Source organism: Gopherus evgoodei, chromosome 2, assembly GCF_007399415.2.
Source record: "Gopherus evgoodei ecotype Sinaloan lineage chromosome 2, rGopEvg1_v1.p, whole genome shotgun sequence".
In the NCBI taxonomy this organism is placed as follows: domain Eukaryota; kingdom Metazoa; phylum Chordata; order Testudines; family Testudinidae; genus Gopherus; species Gopherus evgoodei.
The window spans coordinates 182,991,229-183,011,437 of NC_044323.1; the positions used below are offsets into that span (position 1 = coordinate 182,991,229).

Consider the following 20,209-nt stretch of genomic DNA (forward strand, 5'->3'; position numbering starts at 1 on the left):
CTCTTGGCAAATTTTTCCACGCTTAAAGTACAAATTCCTCATTGAATATTTACCTTCTGACAAGCTTAAGATTTTAAGCGCGAACCTAGTGAGCTATAAACAGAGAAAGTGTGAACAATTCTCTTAGTATGTGAATCACTTTTTTCACACTTCAAGCTTAAAAGTTACCGAATGACCTCCTTTGGGACTAAATTCTGAAGAAAAAACTTGAGCCTCAAAAGGGTATTTTTTAAGGGAAGTTATATGCCGCTGAAAACAGTTTTAATGTAAATACTACAGCAATTGTAATTTATAACGTCACTAGAGTTAGTCACTTCAGTGGTTTCTCTCTACAGGCCGAGCACCTCTTTCAAACACTACAGAACTCTGACAGACATCAGAGTGGTGAAAGTGTCATTTTAACCCAACACTTAAGGAAATGAGTCTCACACTTTCTTTGACAAGCTTTTTAGACACCTACTTATTACAGAAATACTTGGAAGCTTGTGAGATCATATCCAGTCAGCAAAATGAATATGTTCTTTCTCAGAAGCAAAAGAATAAAATTTACCTTCACTTAATAAAATGTCTACCTGGTCAGTATTTACCCCTGATCATCACTATAGATATGTTTTCATTACAGTACAGCTCAGAACCCAAATGAGAACTGGAGCCCATTGTGCTGGGTACTGTATGAACATGTAGGAAGAAAGAGTCCTTGCCTCCAAACAGCTTACAGTCCAAGTTAGGAATAAAGAATGAAGTCCATACTTATAGGGTGAAGGACTCTATCCTAGGAAGCAGTGACTGGAGAAAAAAAAGTGGGGATTGTGATGGATAATCAGCTGAACATCAGCTCCCAATGTGATGCTGCAGCCACAATTGCAAAGAGGTTACTTCACCTCTATGTTTGGCACTAGTGCGGCCACAGCTGGAATACTTTATCCAGCTCTGGTGCCCACAATTGAAGAAGGATGTTGATAAATTGGAGAGGGTTCAGAGGAGAGCCATGAAAATATGCCTTGTAGTGATAAGATAAATAGACTGAGCTTTCGGAGTCTAACAAAGAAAAGATTACGGGGTGACTTCATTACAGTCTATATGTATCTACACAGGGAACAAACATTTAACTATGGGCTCTTCAGTTTAGCAGAGAAAGATATAAAATGACCCAACGGTTGCAAGTTGAAGCTAGACAAATTCAGACTGGAAATATGGCTTAACTTTTTAGTAGTGAGGGGAATGAGCCACTAGAATAATTTATAGTGCACCAGCTTCCGCCTTCGGTGGCCATGTGAGTACTGCTACCATGCACTAAAAAAGTTTTGCTGTAAGATTTGATGTACTGATGTTTGACAGCTAGTGTCTTTGGAGGAGCACAGAAGGTAGAGGTCATGGCCAATTAAGGCACAGGTATGATAAGCCTATACCTATGGCCACAGTTCCTGGCATCACATGACGACACCAGAAAGTCTCAGTTTTCATTTAAAAATAAAGTTTTGAGCCTTCATGGTTCTGAAGACAAATTTCTGAATGTAAATCCAGCATAATCTGTAGTGATGTCTGCCTGAGTCTGCAGACACCCTGAGAGAAGAACTCTGAGAAGTGTGAGCCGCCTTGTGCATCCAACAGGTGTTAACTCCAAAAGCGACTACTCTGGGGGAGCTCCTACAACCCAAAGGGAGGGGAGAGGAAAGGGGTCCTAATGCCATATACCCATCTTCTCTCTGGGGGGGGGGGCACTTCTGTCATACCATTCAAAATGGGGGAAGTCCTGAACCACAGAGAGCCCAAGTTGTGTTGTGCCTAGGGCCTCAGATTGTCAGACTGAAATATTAGCGCAGATAAGCAGGAGGGCTAAAAGTAGAGCCTTAAACAGATGAGAACAAGGAATTTGATGTGTAACAGGAGTAGGAAATTGTGGAGGGACTTGAATGAGGAGGTGCTGGGTGACACTGTCAAAATGAACTGGGGTGGTGTGAAAAGGAAGATCTTAGCAGCATTTTTTACTGAATGGACTTGAAAGGGGCAAGATGAGTGGCAGAAAGTCCACAGAGGGGAAGGCTGAAATAGTCAGGACAGGAAACGAGGACCTGAATTAGAGTTTTAGAGGCAGGGTCGGAAAACAAACCAGATCTCAGTGATGGTATGGAGCTGCAACAGCCTGGATGTTCAGGGCTAGCATCAGGCACAGGTAACAAGGCTGAAATGACTTAACTGGAACTAGGATGCTGCTGTCAACAGTAACAGAAAGAAAGGAAAACAAGAGATCAGTTTGGACCATAATTTTCAAGCCAGACATCAAGACATCCAATGAGAGAGCAGAAAAAAGCAAGAGATCTGGTGAGACAGGCTAGGAGTGAGTGGAGTGACAAATCAGCATAACAACGGAAGCTGAAACAAATATTTAACAACTTTCTTTAGAATGAGACTCAATGTGAGAATTAAACAAAGAGCAGCAGAAAGTGCCCTACAATAAGAATTATAAGACCATACACTAGTTATACAGGTGCTTTGAGGAGAGTTTAAAAAAGGGGGGGAGGGGGGAGTTGAAAGATAGTTATGTTTCATTGCTTTGAGAGGGGCAGTTTAACATTTTCAAGGCAGCTTTACTAATGTTGTTAAAATGGTCTGCCAAAACAATTTTTTTTATTCACTTGAAGTCAAATTTCTGTCAAGCCAATAGCTTAGCCAACAGATGCAGTTAAGGAAAGTCACTTTCATAGCCAACGGTACCCCAGGGAGTGATGTGGCCAGCATCACATCCTATCACCTTTGACTGCCCTACTCCAATGGATCAGGTACCCTTTTGGCAGCTAAGGGTACCTGATCCAGCGCTTTGATGTGTGAGTGTGGTCGCGGCGCCAGCACTGGGAGAGAGTGGAGTATCTGCAGCGCTGGGAGAGCTCTCTCCCAGCGCTGCAGATACTCCACCTCCCCGTTGGGATTAGCTGGGGCACTGTTTACACTGGCGCTTTACAGCGCTGTAACTTGCTGCACTCAGGGAGGTGTGTTTTTTCACACCCCTGACAGTATGTCTACATCTACAATTTTGCAGTGCTGGTTGTTACAGCTGTATTAGTACAGCTGTATAGGGCCAGCGCTGCAGAGTGGCCACACTTACAGCAACCAGCGCTGCAAGTGGTGTTAGATGTGGCCACACTGCAGCGCTGTTGGGCGGCTTCAAGGGGGGTTCGGGGAACGCGAGAGCAAACCGGGGAAGGAGACCAGCTTCGCCGCGGTTTGCTCTCGCGTTCCCCGAACCCCCCTGGAAACCGCAGGGAAGGAGACCTGCTTGCTCGGGGATTCGGGGAACGCGAGAGCAAACCGCAGGGAAGGAGACCTGCTTGCTCGGGGATTCGGGGAACGCGAGAGCAAACCGGGGAAGGAGACCAGCTTCGCCACGGTTTGCTCTCGCGTTCCCCGAACCCCCCTGCAAACCGCAGGGAAGGAGACCTGCTTGCTCGGGGATTCGGGAAACGCGAGAGCAAACCGCAGGGAAGGAGACCTGCTTCCTCGGGGGTTCAGGGAACGCGAGAGCAAACCGGGGAAGGAGACCTGCTTGATTAGCAGAGGCTTCCTCAGGTATGCTGGGATACCTGCTTATTCCACAGAGGTCAAGAAAAGCGCTGGTAAGTGTCTACACTTGATTACCAGCGCTGGATCACCAGCGCTGGATCCTCTACACCCGAGACAAAACGGGAGTACGGCCAGCGCTGCAAACAGGGAGTTGCAGCGCTGGTGATGCCCTGCAGATGTGTACACCTCCTAAGTTGCAGCGCTGTAACCCCCTCACCAGCACTGCAACTTTGTGATGTAGACAAGCCCTGAGTGAGAAAGTTGCAGCGCTGTAAAGCGCCACTGTAGCCAAGGCCTAGGTGAACTGGAGATTGTCCTTCAGCGTGAGATCAAGCAAAACTCAAGCCCACAATCTTCAGGATTGTAGTTGAGCACTTCAAACACTCAGCCACCGTACCTCAGTATTCATGTGGAGACAGCTGTTATATCAGTTGTACATTACAGTACATACATGGTGATTTTTTTTTCTTTAAACAAATGAACAAGTAAGACTGAAACAATGGGTTCCTGAACCTATACAGGCAAAGCCCTCAAGTAAGAGGCAAAGAGTTTAACCAAATAAAAATACAAACAAAAACAAGGTTCTCTGGGTTATCAGACATCTCTTACTGAGATTATTCAAACTCTTTAAGAAACTCAGACAAAGAAAACACCTCAGAAGATTTAGAGGATTTGTAAGGTGAATGATTGCTTTGCCCTAAAGGGAAAGGGTAAATAGACTTAAAAGATAAGATCTAGGCTTGATCTCAGACTGAAAGGATCATATAACACAAGTGTGTTCTATCTGAGCAGGGAGGGAGGGAAGGCCCAAAATCTTGAAACCTCACTCTGGCCAACATCACGGGGGTAGTGTTTTTCACACCCACATACTTAGAAAAGAAAATATTTTAATTTACTTCAAACTTCTGTTTTACGGAGTATTGTAAAAGACTTCAAACAACTGCACAACTGTGAAAGGAGTCTTGTTAGGAAAAAACAGACAGACACACTCTGAATCTGGCTTGTCAATTTATGTATTTGTAAGATGTTTTGCTGTTAACAGCTACCCAGTCAGAAAAATATAGAGGCCCCTTCAGTGGTGTGCGCAACAATCAATCCATTTCTCAACCTGCCAAAAATCACATTTCTTGTTTGTGCCACTTAATAAAACCTCCTCCTTTTGAAAGTTTCACTAATTAAAAACAAAATATAAAGCATGTGCATGAGATGTTTTAGCTTCCAAGTAATCTATCAAGAAATATTTTTTAAAACTCTATTGACTGCAAAGACTACAAAAGCTCTTAAAACAAATTTTACTACATATCCAAAAATCTTCAAAGATTTAGGCAATGGAAAACTATGTAGACAAAAAACAAGATTTCTCATTTAAAATCTTAAACAAAGGCACCTGTTCCTATTATTTTGCATACTATAAAAAAAGCCAGAACAAGATGTGTGCTACTACTCTTAAGAGCCCAATTGCAGAGGGCACAAAGGATCAATCTTCAAGCAAACTAAGCAAAGCTGTATTTACACAGCAAACAAAGCAACAAAGCAATCAAGATTTTTAAATATTACAGCAGAGTGACCAGTAGTAGCAATAAAGTTAACATTGTTCCTGCATTTCCTCATAAGAAATTGCAATTATGATCTCCACTGGGAGTGAAGGGGAATATTTAGGCTGAACTTGTCACATAGTATTTCAGGCCAAAAGCAAACTAAGCCTCTGTTTTGCTCAAGTCACACCTACAAGAACAAAAACTTTGTATTTTTTTTAATATACTTAAAAGGTCTGTAATCTTTTAACTATTTTGATTTCAAAAATGTCAAAATGTTGTAGTTAAATCTGTAATATGGATTTTGAAAGTTCAGTTAAAATTTGACCTCAAAATTGAGTTCTGGGGAAAATTAAGATTTTCCAGAATTTAAAACCAATCAAAGCTGAGATTCTTTTTGTTTTTAATTTTAAAACATTCCTGTGCTGACCAAATATAGTGAGATTGTGCTGGTGTATGACCACCTGAAAGAGAATCTGGTGAAAAAATGGAATAGACTATTTCATTTGTCTACCTAAATGAAATACAGAAAGTAACCAGAAATACTGCAAGTAGTAAACAAAGATTTTTCAAGTGTTCTGGTTTAGTATTCTGAGGGTACGTCTACACTACGGGATTATTCCAATTTTACAGAAACCGTTTTTGTAAAACAGATTGTATAAAGTCGAGCACACACGGCCACACTAAGCACATTAATTCGGTGGTGTGCATCCATGTACCGAGGCTAGCGTCGATTTCCGGAGCGTTGCACTGTGGGTAGCTATCCCATAGTTCCTGCAGTCTCCCCCGCCCATTGGAATTCTGGGTTGAGATCCCAGTGCCTGATGGGGCAAAAATCATTGTTGCGGGTGGTTCTGGGTAAATGTTGTTACTCATTCCTTCCTCTGGGAAAGCAACGGCAGACAATCATTTTGCGCCTTTTCCCCCTAGATTGCCCTGGCAGACGCCATAGCACGGCAACCATGGAGCCCGTTCAGCTTTCTTTTTTTTGTCACCATATGTCTACCTGATGCCGCTGACAGAGGCAATACTGCAGCGCTACACAGCAGCATTCACTTGCTTTTGCATGATAGCAGAGACGGTTACCAGTCGTTCTGTACCGTCTGCTTCCACTGTAAATTGGCAACGAGATGACGGTTATTTGTCATTTTGTACGGTCTGCTGCTATCATGGGTGCCCCTGGCTGAGGTCAGCCGGGGGCACAAAGGTAAAAATGGGAATGACTCAGAGTCAATCCCTCCTTTATGGTATCTAAAAATAGAGTCAGTCCTGCCTAGAATATGGGGCAAGTGTACTAGAGAACCAGTGTATCAGAGAGCACAGATGCTCCATGTCAGATCCCGCAGAAATGACGAGCTGCATGCCATTCACGGGGGTTGCAACAACCCCACCCGTTGCTTCCCTCCTCCCCAACCTTCCTGGGCTACCACAGCAGTGTCCCCCCCCATTTGTGTCATGAAGTTATAAAGAATGCAGGAATAAGAAACAATGACTTGTAAGTGAGATAAAATGAGGGGGAGGCAGCCTCCCGCTGCTATGACAGTCCAGATAGAACATTAAGCGGTGTGGGGGAGAGAAGCCCAGCATCCCGCTGCTATGACAGTCCAGGAAGGACATTAAGCGGTGCGGGGGAGAGGAGCCCAGCATCCTGCTGCTATGATAGTCCAGGCAGGACAGAATCTTTTCTTTACACAGGAAAGGGAGGGGGCTGATGGAGCTCAGCCCCCAGTTGCTATGATGAGGACGGTTACCAGCCGTTCTGTACCATCTACTGGGAATCATTCCTATTTTTACCCAGGCGCCCCCGGCCAGCCTCACCTGAGGCCAGCCAGGAGCACTCACAGACTGATGACAAGGACGGCTAGCAGTCCTACTGCACCATCTGCCACCGGGGAGGGGAGAGGAGCAGATACTTCTCTTCGCTGCCGCAGCATCACGCCTACCAGCAGCATTCAGTAGACGTAGGGTGACATTGACATAAGTCAAGAAACGATTTCCTTCCCTTTTCTTTCACGTGTGGGGGGAGGGAGTAAATTGTCAAGCTATACCCTGAACCACGCTGGACAATGTGTTTGAACCTACAGGCACTGGGAGCTCAGCCAAGAATATAAATATTTTTCAGAGACTGCTGTGGACTGTGGGATAGCTGGAGTCCTCAGTATCCTCTCCCTCCCTCCATGAGCGTCCATTTGATTCTTTGGCTTTCCATTACGCTTGTCATGCAGCACTGTGTAGCCTGGAGATTTTTTTTCCAAACGCTTTGGCATTTCGTCTTCTGTAACGGAGCTTTGATAGAACAGATGTGTGTATATAAACACACAATCTATACTATTCATTATTAAACAATGTATTAGTTGTTTACTACAGTGGTTCTCAACCAGAGGTACATGTACTCCTGGGGATAAACAGAGGTTTTCCAGGGAGTACATCAACTCATCTAGATATTTGCCTAGTTTTACAACAGGATACATAAAAAGCACTAGCAAAGTAAGTACAAACTAAAATTTCATATAATTACATGATTATACTGCTCTATATACTATACACTGAAATTTAAGTACAATATTTATATTCCAATTGATTTATTTTATAATTATGTGGTTAAAAATAAGAAAGTCAGCAATTTTTTTTAGTAACAGTGTGCTGTGACACTTTTATATTTTTAGGTCAGATTTTATAAGCAAGTAATTTTTAAGTGAGGCGAAACTTTTGAGTACACACAACAAATCAGACTCCTGAAAGGGGTACAGTAGTCTGGAAAGGTTGAGAGCCACTGGTTTACTACACAGAAGTCATAAATGAAACAGACTAACGCACACTGACAGTCCTGTATAAAAACTTCAAATATTCCAGTGCTTTATACAACAACAGTTTTTCCCTCAACCACTATAACAATTAATGTACTGAACATTATGGACCTGATCCTGCACACAATGAGGTGAATGAGTTTCATGATTGCCTAGAGGCATGCAGCACAAGGACTCAATATCCTACTACTTTTAAAACCTACACTATGCATCTTACAAACAGCTCACAGATTCACAACTATGCAACTAACAGTATACTTGGAACAACCTACCAGGCAGATAGGCAAAGTCAAGGCTGAGATGCCAGCAGAAAATTGTTTAGAGTGATTGTGAATTGTCAGTTACTACATAACAGTGGGAGGGAGGGAAAATGGCTGGAAACTTTCACGGTGCATTTCTAAAAACTTTCTGGCACTGCCACTTATTGAGCTGGAGATAGATAAATACTTGACTTCTGTACGCTGCTGCAAGGATGAACAAACTCATTAAAAGCTCTCAACCACAGCTAAACTCAGTGGGAAACCTTAGTATTGGCACTGTTCACTCAAGCTGTAAAATTAGAATATTGGTTGGACGGAGTAATAGGAACATGCAGATATGTCTCAGACAGATCCAAAGAATACAGAAGCCCTTCAAAGTAGTTATCTGAATGATTCCATGTGAATCCACAACCTAAACAGCAAATCAAGCCTTGTAGTCTAATACAGATATGTGCATCAATCTCCCTCCCAGCTATGGCCTTTTTATTGGCAAGGTAGTGTATATTTTGCAAGTAAAATAATAATAAATAAATCTGGATGTCACAGGACAACTGGCCTTTTATGGGTCCCAGTCTGCCCACATTTATGGTGGGGTTTGGTTCTAGCTACCAACATAAGAAATATTCTTCCATGGTTTTACGGTCCTTGGTTAGGATTTGTTCTACAGTAAGTAGGTCCTGTGGCTCTTGTCAGAACAATGTCATCTGCATAGACAAATTTCCATCCACATATTCAGGGAAACTCATTGATGTAGATACCAAACAGAATCTGTTCTAAAACTGGATTTTTGTAGTAGGCCATCATTGAGAGCATATGTCCTGCTGACCTGGTCACCTAGGAAAGAACAAAACTTATGACTGGTCAAAACTTCCCAGAAGAAATTTATCATTGAATTGCATGAGATAAGGGCATGGGCAGCTCTTAGAGATAGGAGAATTCTAGAGGGAGAGCTGACATTCAGTTATTTGGGAGACACCCAACAGCACCTGGCCTCAGCAAGGGGAGTCCCCAGACAGTGGTAGGAAGCCCAGCCTGCCAGGAACTAAAAGCTGTCCCAAGGAAGAGCTGCCCTTGACAGAGCTCCACAAACCCCTGACTCCTGAAGAGGGCAGCAAATAGTGGACATAACTGGGAACATGTGGACTGGGACAAAGTCAGTCTCTCAGCTAGGAAGAAGCCTTTTTTTGTGCTTTGTTGTGGATTGTCTGTCAAATAAATGAGACCTGCCAAAGGCCTGGTCTACATTACGCGTTTATACCGAATTTAGCAGCATTAACCCAAGTAACCCTGCACCAGTCCACACAACGAAGCCCTTTATTTCGATATAAAGGGCTCTTAATATCGATGTCTATACTCCTCCCTGACGAGGGGAGTAGCGCTCAAATCGGTATTGCCATTTTGGATTAGGGTTAGTGTGGCCGCAATTCAATGGTATTGGCCTCCAGGAGCTATCCCACAGTGCACCATTGTGACCACTCTGGACAGCAATCTGGAGTCGGATGCACTGGCCAGGTAGACAGGAAAAGCCCTGCGAACTTTTGAATTTAATTTCCTGTTTGCCCAGCATGGAGCACTGATCAGCATGGACTGTACGGGAGATATACTGGACCCGATCGCTTTATGGGGAGACAAATCTGTTCTATCAGAGCTCCGTTCCAGAAGACGAAATGCCAAAGCATTTGAAAAAAAAAAATCTCCGGACAGAGGCCTCAATAGGGACTCCACACAGTGCTGCGTGACAAATGTAACAGCAAGCCAAAGAATCAAATGGACGCTCATGGAGGGAGGGAGGGAGGGGGGGACTGAGGACTCCAGCTATTCCACAGTCCCTGCAGTCTCCGACAAGCATTTGCATTCTTGGCTGAGCTCCCAGTGCCTGAAGGGTCAAAAGCATTGTTCCAGGTGGTTCAGGGTATATGTCGTCAATTTGCCCCTCTCCTCCCTCGTGAAAGAAAAGAGAAAAAAATTGTTTGTTGCCTTTTTTCAATGTCACCGTATGTCTACTGCATGCTGCTGGTAGACGCGGTGCTGCGGCACTGAACAGCAGCATGCCCTCCCCTTCCTTTCCTGACGGCAGACGGTACAAAAAGGCTTGGAAACTGTTATCCTGTGAGTGCTCCTGGCTGGCCTCGGTGAGGTTGGCCGGGGGCGCCTGGGCAAAAATGGGAATGACTCCCGGCAGACGGTACAAAAGGATTGAAAACCGTCCTCATCATGGCAACTGGAGGCTGAGCACCTCACCCTTCCCCCCACTTCATGTCTAATGGAGATTCTGTACTGCCTGGACTATCATAGCAGCGGGAGGCTGCCTCCCTCTCATTTTATCTCACTAAAAAGTCAGTGTTTCTTATTCCTGCATTCTTTATTACTTCATCACAAATATGGGGGAATAACTGCCATGGTAGCCCAGGAGGGGTGTGGGAGGGGGGAAGCAACGGGTGGGGTTGTTGCAGGGGCACCCTGTAGAATGGCATAAAGCTCATCATTTCTGCGAGATATCTGGGGCTCTGACCCGGAGCGGCTGCGCTCTCTGGTTCTCCAGTACACTTGCCCCATATTCTAGGCATGACTGACTATTTTTAGAAAAAACAAAGAAGGGAATGACCTGGGGAGTCATTCCCATTTTTGTCTATGTGCCCCGGCCGACCTCAGCGAGGCCAGCCAGGAGCACTCATGACAGCAGCAGACGGTTCAAAAGGATTGATAACCGTCATCGCCAATTTCCAATTGCAGACGGTGATATAGAGCTGGTAACCGTCTCTGCTACCTTGCAAAGGCGAATGAATGCTGCTGTGTAGCACTGCAGAACCACGTCTGTCAGCAGCATCCAGTACACATACGGTGACAGTGACAAAAGGCTAAACAGGCTCCGTGGTTGCCATGCTATGGCGTCTGCCAGGGCAATCCAGGGAAAAGGGCGTGAAATGATTGTCTGCCGTTGCTTTCACAGAGAAAGGATTGAGTGACGACATTTACCCAGAATCACCCACAACACTGTTTTGGCCTGATCATGCATTGGGATCTCAACCTAGAATTCCAATGGGCAGGGGAGACTGCAGGAACTATGGGATAGCTACCCACAGTGCAATGCTCCAGAATTCGACGCTAGCCTCAGTACATGGATGCACACCACCGAATTAATGTGCTTAGTGTGGCCGCGTGCACTCGACTTTATACAATCTGTTTTAAAAAACCGTTTTCTATAAAAATCAGAATAATCTCATAGTGTAGATATACCCAAATAGCATGGTCCTTAATATTTGAAGCCTGCATGGACTTTATACACCAGGTGAAGGGAAATCAAATCAAGGCAGCCCCAACAGTGGCACCATGCCTGACCAGAAGGAGGCAGGCTGGGACAGTCTGCATTATGACACTGACCCATTTCAAGAGGAACTACTGTGAAGTCAGTGAAGAGACCATAAACACAAAATAATTTGGGAAACTATCCATGTGTTCTTAAGAGTATACTGAGTTATTAAAAAAAAACAACCTTCAAAGCTACAAAAAAAATCAAGAAGAATTTCAGTTTTAAGAAGGGTGTGTTTGTGTGAGAGAGAGAGAGAGCGAGAGAGAGAGACACCTCCTCCTATCGGAGTAGCAAGTAGCGCTATATTACCAAACTGCACAGCCTTGACCAGGAACTAAATATATAGACGTCTGAATCCCTTTCTTGTTCTGCCAACAGTTACACAGGTCAATAATCTAGGGCTTTAGAGGACTGCAATACTTGTCCAAGCCACAGAAGTTACTCAGTTTTTTCATATTACTCTGTGCTACTGATTTTGGATTCTGTGTCTTTTTAATTCCATATTTCCAATATGGATGATGCTTAGGAGCTGCAGTTAAGATTGTAAGCTCCTTGGGACAGGAACTGTGTGTTTTGTGGTTGTACAGCAACCTAGCAGAACTAGGTCTGGATCCATGCCTAGGTCTCCTAGGCACTATGGTAATATAAGCAAATAATACTACCTTCCTAGGAATACACCTATTAGAGTCAAGATCTCATCTTTAGTAACATTTCCCAATAATTGATGTTGCTTGGTTTAGAGACGTACAAAATTCTGTGCTTTAATATTACATTCTGCATCTAGATAAAATACATTCTAACTAGATACTTGAAGGAATTAATTTTCAAATTACTGCCCCTGTATATTCACTCTACTCTAAATACAGTGACCCTTGGGAAGTTCTGTAGTGACTTGGAGGCAAGTCAAGTTGATATAATGCCAAGAATGGCTATTTTTGCTCTCAGGTGCAACAAGTCTCTCTCTCCCTAAGCCCCGGCGCGAATGTCTTTCATCCTCTTAAAACATCCCTGTCAACATTTCAGTTATGTTGTATCTCTAAAAGCTACAGACAAGCTCTTTAAGGTGATTGCTACTTCTACAGCAGTGTCTCGAAGCAGATACAGCTTCAAAATCCCTGTCAAAGTTCCAAATGCGGTGTCCTTAATTACCATTCTGTTTTCTTCTAGTATTAATATTCCCCCCAGGGTTTGTTTTCTGTACTTCTGAAGGTCAAGGGAAGAAAAAAAAAAAATCAGTAACAAAATAATGTCCTGTCCAAGTTCCTGTACTGCGTGGCGGCCGGTCCCACTGGTGACTGCTGGCTCGGTTTTGCAATTTAGAGCATATCAACAATTAGAAAACGACATCCCTTGTTAACATGAAGGACAATATTTTAAAAGCTGCAATATATTCAGTTACATTAGTAGGGGCTCCGACCGCATGTCATTAGTTGATTTGTTTCCCTTATCAGTGCTCCTGTGGAAAGATGCATTAAACTTCAAGTGACATGAAATGTCTAGTTGCGATATCTCCAGCTTCCCTTTTTCAACTCCAAGTATTTGCACTGCATTACAATGAAAACTGATTCTCCACCCTCAAAAACTGATACGGCAATGTCCCATTTCATCTATGTAGATTTTTACACCCATCAAGTTGTGTGTTTTTTGTAAGTCTTTTTGGTTTTGAAAACTGATAGAGTTCCCTTGGAATGAGAAAACAGGCTCCTCAATACATATTATTTGTAAACTTAAGTGACCAAAATTTAGTTTTTGATAACTGAATCTTTCAACATATATTTTAGCAGAACTTTATTCTTAGAGTTGAGTTGAAATTTATTAAAATAATTAATGTTACTGGAAAAAATACAAAGTCACAGAAGTTTCCTCTTGTAACTGTAAATACTGGCCGCTATGTCATATCAAGAGCTGGCCACCCAAGTGGATAACCTATCCATTCCTGTACTCGTGCAGGATGTGCACAAGGTGGTATTAATGAGAAAAAGGGCCTGAAGTATATAGCTCACCAGACCAAATAACCTCCTGACCACACAAGTGGAAAATAATTAAAACAATGCACTGTTCTAATTTGGTTTTGGAACCATATGGGGAATGTTAAAGCCGTCTGAGAAAGGTTCATTTAGTGCATAACATGAAAGTAGCCCTATTAAAGAGGGTGGGAGAGGGGTCAGAAAAGAAAAAACACTGTCTATGTGTCACATAGTATATTTAATTCTTGGAACACTCATTAGAATTCTCCCTTAGAACATCCGTCCTCAGGTAAGAGGCTATTGGAGATTAAATTTCACTACATCCCATTTCGCTAAGGTCTGATAGGCAGAATTTCATTACCCATTAAAATTGAGGCACAGTATCCTAATGAGGGACAGGAGAAAGGTGCACATTCTACTTCTCCTTTGCTGCCTTCAAAGTTGAATATGTAATACGATGCACATAAACATTAACACTTCTAAATAGGGTGGCGGGTAGCGGGGCAATGCCAAGCCCTCTCTCAGAAACGCCACAAACATTACAATAGCTTTGACTGAAACACATTCACTCCCTGCAAAGGAGATTTAGCCACACTGCTATGACAGAACTCTGGTACAAACGCTTAATGCAAGACAACGAAATCCAAAATGGTAGTTTGACCTTCACAGAATATAGACAGCTTGAATGCAGTTTTACCCTAGTATTAAGGATGAAAGCTTCTGCTCACGAAAGGCAGACGTTAACTGATCTGCTTACCCAAAAGAAAAAAAAAAAAGCCACGTACACACCAAAACACACACTGTGGTTTACAATAAGTCTGCCAAGAATGTAGCAGCATAATCATAACAGAGTTTATTTCAGCACATCACTGCAATCATGCTTAAACATTGTTCTTTGTATTGAATAAGGCATGCTGTCAATTATCCCTCTAAACCATATCTGCAGACGCATCAAGCCTCAGACAGCTTCCACACTACATCATTTGCTGCATTGTGCATGGTCACTGCCAGCTGATGTGCCTCCCGGAGACTTCCCTTGCCCCCCTGCAGCAGTAATTGCAAGCAGCCATGCATATAAATCAGAGCTTGGAGCCACATACGACAGAAAGCCAGGGGTGTGGAGAAGGAATTACCAAGACAAAAATTAAAGAACATTTGCTTGCACATGTCTCCTAACCCAGTCATCCGAACTAGTGAAGAGAGAATACAGAATGATAGGAGTGGTTACAATTCTCCTTCCCTTCATTACTGGATATTTTCCTCACCATATTGATTTTATTTCCTTTCTGCCTTTTGACTTCTTGACGTAAATCACTGAGAAATACACTCCAATTCAAACTGGGTTTCACTGAAGAATTTCAGAATATAAACATTTAAACCACAGACTTGAATAGAATTAAATATTGTTTCCTTATCTGCCACATGTACCATTCCCTCCCATTCTGCCTCTGCCTGGATTTTGCTTTAGTCTAGTCAGCAGCACTTTTTCGCCTGAGTTTAATTAAAATTTAAACCAGAGCATATGAAAGTGATAGTATCTCTCCATTCAGAGACAGAAGACCATATCCTCTCAGTTTTTCGTGTCCTTATTTCTGAAAAAATCAGCTCATCAGAAAACCACAATCCTCAGAAGCAAGTGCTAGGCTATCTTCAGCCAAGGAAATAAGAGACTGAAACCATATTTATTCTCACACCATTATAGTATATAGTGTGTTTCTCTTTTCTATTCTGTTTTTCCCATTTGGATTTTATGCTATTTACACCAGCTTTACCAATGCAAAGCATACCAAAAGCATGAGCACCCTCCTCCCCCCAGCAATGAGATTTGCTTAAAAGTCACAAAGAGAAAAAAATTAGCTGATGTCTTTTTATTTGCCTTCTGATTTTTGAGCGTTTCTGAGCTTTCTTTTTCACCACCACAAAGATTTGAAGCCTACTTTTTAAAAAATGAAAGCTGAGATAAATAACTTAATTCCAGAAGCTAGTGTGATAAAAAACCACCTAATATCATGGGCGTTGGCAACACAGTCATACTTATTTCTTCCAGTTCTTCCTCCCACATCTGCACACAAAAGGCCTCATAGGCCTGGTCTACACTGGGGGTCTGGGGAGTGGTTGATCTACGATACGCAACTTCAGCTATGACAATAGCATAGCTGAAGTAGACGTATCTTAGATCGAATTAAAATTAATTACTTGGCATCCTCACGGCACTGGATTGACAGACGCAGCTCTGCATTGACAGATGCGGCTCTCCCATCGACTTTGCTTCCGTCTCTCGTACTGCTGGAGTTCAGCAGTCGACGGGAAAGCAATCGGGGATCGATTTTTCGTGTCTACACCACACGGGATAAATCGATCCCCAATAGATCAATCACTACCTGCCGATCCAGTGGATAGTATAGATGTACTCTTATTCTGACAACTCTCCTTCTACACAGAGACAGTCCCTTCTATCCGCTAGTTAGAGAACACAGATGCTTCCTCCCTCCCACTTTACCTGGGTCCTCCTTTTCAGTGAGCTTGAGTTCTTCCAGAACTTTGATGTATGGACACTACAGTGACACAAACACATCATCAGGTTTTCTCAAACACTTTTCTGTATGGTGGATTCAAGTTCATTAGGTTTCTTGGAAGATGGTCACATGCTCTGAAGTGAATGTGAACTCAAAACTAACTAAAACCTATAAAATATCTTAATTCCATCATTCTAACACTGTACCTCTGCAGCTTTGCAACTGAACTGCATGATCATGTTTAGCTGATTAGAAATGTAGCTATTTTAAAAGATGCAAAACAGGCAGAGAATCATATGGTCTCCTGCAACATATCTTGTGTTAGGCTTTTAAAAGAGATAAAGTCACATAAACAGAGGGAGAGATGCAAATTCCCCACACACACACACACACATCCCTCATTATACATTTCTTCTGATCAAGCCTGAACTGATCTTTTTTATTCTCAAAACACAATACAAACTATGTCAAATTTGAGATTTCAAAATAATAAGTGGCAGCAAACAGAACATCAGTTCATATGTCACTAATTCTCATATTATACCATAATCACAAATCTTGAAAATGCCACTAATTATTTTAGTTCAAAGCAATCTAGAGAACTGTTTTGTTTAATATGCAAGCTTAAAGCAACTATTCTGTTGCTTTTCATAGCCACCTTTCTACCCAGGTTCTAGATTACTTTTCATGTTATTTTCAAATTAGAGAGCTATAAAACAGAGATGTCACTTTTACTTCTAAGACTTCATGCAGGAAGCTCATTCCACTGACCTCATTTGATCCATTCAAAAAGTAATAATAGAACTCATGAGGCTAAATGCCAAAGCAAAATACTAAGTACTTGTTTCCTATATTCTTTTCTGATGAAGATCTAAACCAGCAGCTCAAGACAGACTTCTGATTAGATCACTGGAGGAAACATTTCATGTCATTAGCTACATAGTTTCATGTTGTTTAGCAGCCGCACCATAATGCACACCAGACGGGTAAAAGTACAGTAGCTTTCAAAACTAAACTTTCTTCAAAACACTGGCTTCATATCATATATATATATATATATATATATATATATATCTTTAGTAAGTTATCTAGAGCATTTTCCTAGCCTTTGCTCCCATCCTTTTAGGCACACAGATTAAGCTAACGTTAATTTTTTAGAACTTACAAACCTAAGGAAATGCCTATCTACTGTGGAAATATTTTTGCATGAATGTGTGAATGGTATTTCTCATGCTTGTTATAAATACATATGGATCACTATGGACATGTATTTATAACATCTGTATGGGGCTGGGAAGCTAACGATTCAACCAGGGACCAAACTTGGTGATGAATCTTGGTCATGTGCTACCTCAGGCACGTTGCGCATATGCTAAAATTATACAGAATCATAGATTATTAGGGTTGGAAGGGACCTCAGAAGATCATCTAATCCAACCCCCTGCTCAAAGCAGGAGCAATCCCCAAATGGCCCCCTCAAGGGCTGAACTCACAACCCTGGGTTTAGAAGGCCAATGCTCAAACCACTGAGCTATCCCTCCCCCCTAGGGCTCCACTGTTGAGAATTTGTACCAGGACTGACATTTTTCTTCAACAACAGGTTTCCTCAGCCTCTACTCTAGGTCCATTTGGAAATTATTCCAAGGAAATCTTGATAAAAGCCTAAACCTAGAAGATTTAGCTCCTATGTATGCAACTCAAATATGAAAGTAAGAACATGATTTTCACATAGAATAATTCTATATGAATGGCCTGTGATCAGCGTATATATTAGCAAAATGAACTGCTCAAACATCGCAGTTTGCCCCACTCAGTAGAGAGGCCATCCAGTACTGTTAACCCTAAAATCTTCCATCACTGTGAGACAGCACAACTGGAGATGTGAGACAGCATGATTGGAGAAATGAGCACAGAGGTGGGAAGTTCCAAGTTTTAATCCAGGTTCTCCCACTGAGTCATAGAGTGACCTTTTTTCATACCACCTGTCACCACAGTATCTAAGCCAGACCCATCTAACACTCCATTCATTTGATCTATCCATGCATTCTGTTTAGTCCCACATTCTTCTCAGTGCACAGAAATTCAGAAGTGTTTTTCTTTAATTATTAAAAGAGATACAAGTTTCTACCTCCTGCAACTTACCAAGTCAAGATAACCTTGAAAACTTGAATGCAAAATGATGCAAAGGTCTCTTCCCACGTCTGCAGAAAGTCTGAAACGGACCGAAAGTTTCCGTTTCCTGGACCATTATGCCAAATCTTCCCCCAATTAATTCACAAATGAAATTAAACCAAATGATGACATGCTAAATATGAGCATTGCTGATTACTTTAGTAAATGAAATGGGGAAGGGAGTGGAACTGAATCTCCCAGAAAGGAAATGAGAATTCCTGTAGGGAAGGAATTGCATAGTAAAGAAGAGATGAGACTCACAAAGGAGAGGGGAAAGGAAAGAAGCAGAGCAGAGGTTAGAGAAGGAAAATAAACAGAAACAGAAACAGTGATGGATCTAAAAAAGGGAGCATATTTTCCTCATTGAATGTCAAAGTGACAATAAGATACTGAACAGCTCGAAGTTTAATCACTACATAAAGACCATATTCCACCCTAGATCTCTATGCAAAGTTCTCACTGACATCGCTGGATGCTCTGCTGAGGACTTCAAAGCACAGATCAACCTAAATTTATAGCCAGGTCCACAGGCAAAGTGGGCCCTCTCCACTGGATAACTCTGAAATCTCTGATTCAATACTTAGATCAGCAAAGTTCCATGGGCTTTAAGTATGAAAACAAGAAAAATGAATGCCATCAGCATTGTTTCTACAACATGTTAATAGGCACCAAGTTCCCACACACGACATTTCTCCTTTGTGTATTATGTGCTGAAACACACTGAATGCTGTAAGGCCTAATGCAAGCACTGGGCCAGTGCAAAGGTCTAGCAAACAGAATTAGCATGAAAGATCACCAACAAAGTAGTTACTCCTCTTGGTTGCATCACCAGAACCTCAAATTCAGTAGGATACAATAAAGGACCAACAGTATCTTTGAAGATATATATTGCCTAGCAAGTATATAAAATGCTACTGATACCAGACCCAATATCAGAAGTCCTTCCCGCAATAGGACTTTCCTTGCAGTGTGCATTAAACCATAAACACAACCTCTTTAAAGCAAAAAGAAAAATAGTCTTAACGAGTGGAGACAGTTTCTTAAGGTCTGACAGAAAATATCCGTAAGTCACAGGATACATTGCATTAAGACATATTCCCAAAACGCTACTCGCTTTGACTACCCCACTTCCCTGAAAACAAACTGTAAAAACTCCTCAGATGAATGAGTTTTCACTCTCTCACCTGCCAGTTACCACGATGTTGATTTTGGGAAATACTAAGACTAATGGTTTCTTTACTGAGGGCCTGCAGAGACTAAGAATATGTTTAGTTTTGTGTGGTATGAAAAAATAGAATAAGTTATCAGGTTCACAAAGCTTCATCAAAACAATCAACAGCACAAGTCCCTCTCTCTCCTGTTTCAGCCTAGTTTAAACCCTTCAAATACTTGTCTTTTCCTTGCAAACACTTTGAGGAGAGGAAAGAACAGAGCCAATACACAAATTTTAAATAAATGTTGAATATACATGTGTTATATCTTTATCTTAGTTACACATACACACACAGACACACACCCCTCTCTGAAATGTCAGGTTTGCCTATCTCAGCTACACTGATAAAATAGCTGGAAATACATTTCTTCATAACACACACAAAATGTCAATCTTGTAGCATTATCTCCTTTTTCAGCTTCTCCTGTTGTTCATTTAGTTGTTTTTTTTTTCCCCTTCCTCAGCTATGACATGCAGTATTTAAAGAGAATTTCTTGCTGGCTAGTTTAACAAGATGACGCCATGTCATCTGGTGAAACAGACCAAAAGTACAAACAAATTTTCTAATTCACTACTGATAAGAGCCAAAAGGAAAGCTTGTCTGGGCTCCTTCCCTATACCTTCTTAAATGCCAGCCGCAGGCAAAAATAAATGGAAATGCGGGTAAAATGGGATGCAGGACGGAAACTATGTGATTTTTGCCACTTGCCTCTAACATCCTTGGGTGAAACTACTGCATCTCAACGACCCTTCACAAGATCAAAAGAAGGCATTTGAGTTTACAACATCCTGAGCAATTTAGGAATCTCACTAGGCATTGCTTCCTACCTCCTGCCCGGTTCCCTTTTAAAACAGATTGTTTCTAATGAAG

General features: G+C 42.0%; 1 protein-coding gene across 1 annotated transcript in view; it reads right to left on the bottom strand.

Annotated features, from left to right (window-relative positions):
- The window catches only part of JARID2 (jumonji and AT-rich interaction domain containing 2), a 329,429-nt gene that overhangs the window by 234,449 nt on the left and 74,771 nt on the right, over positions 1–20,209 (bottom strand). The window lies entirely within an intron of this gene.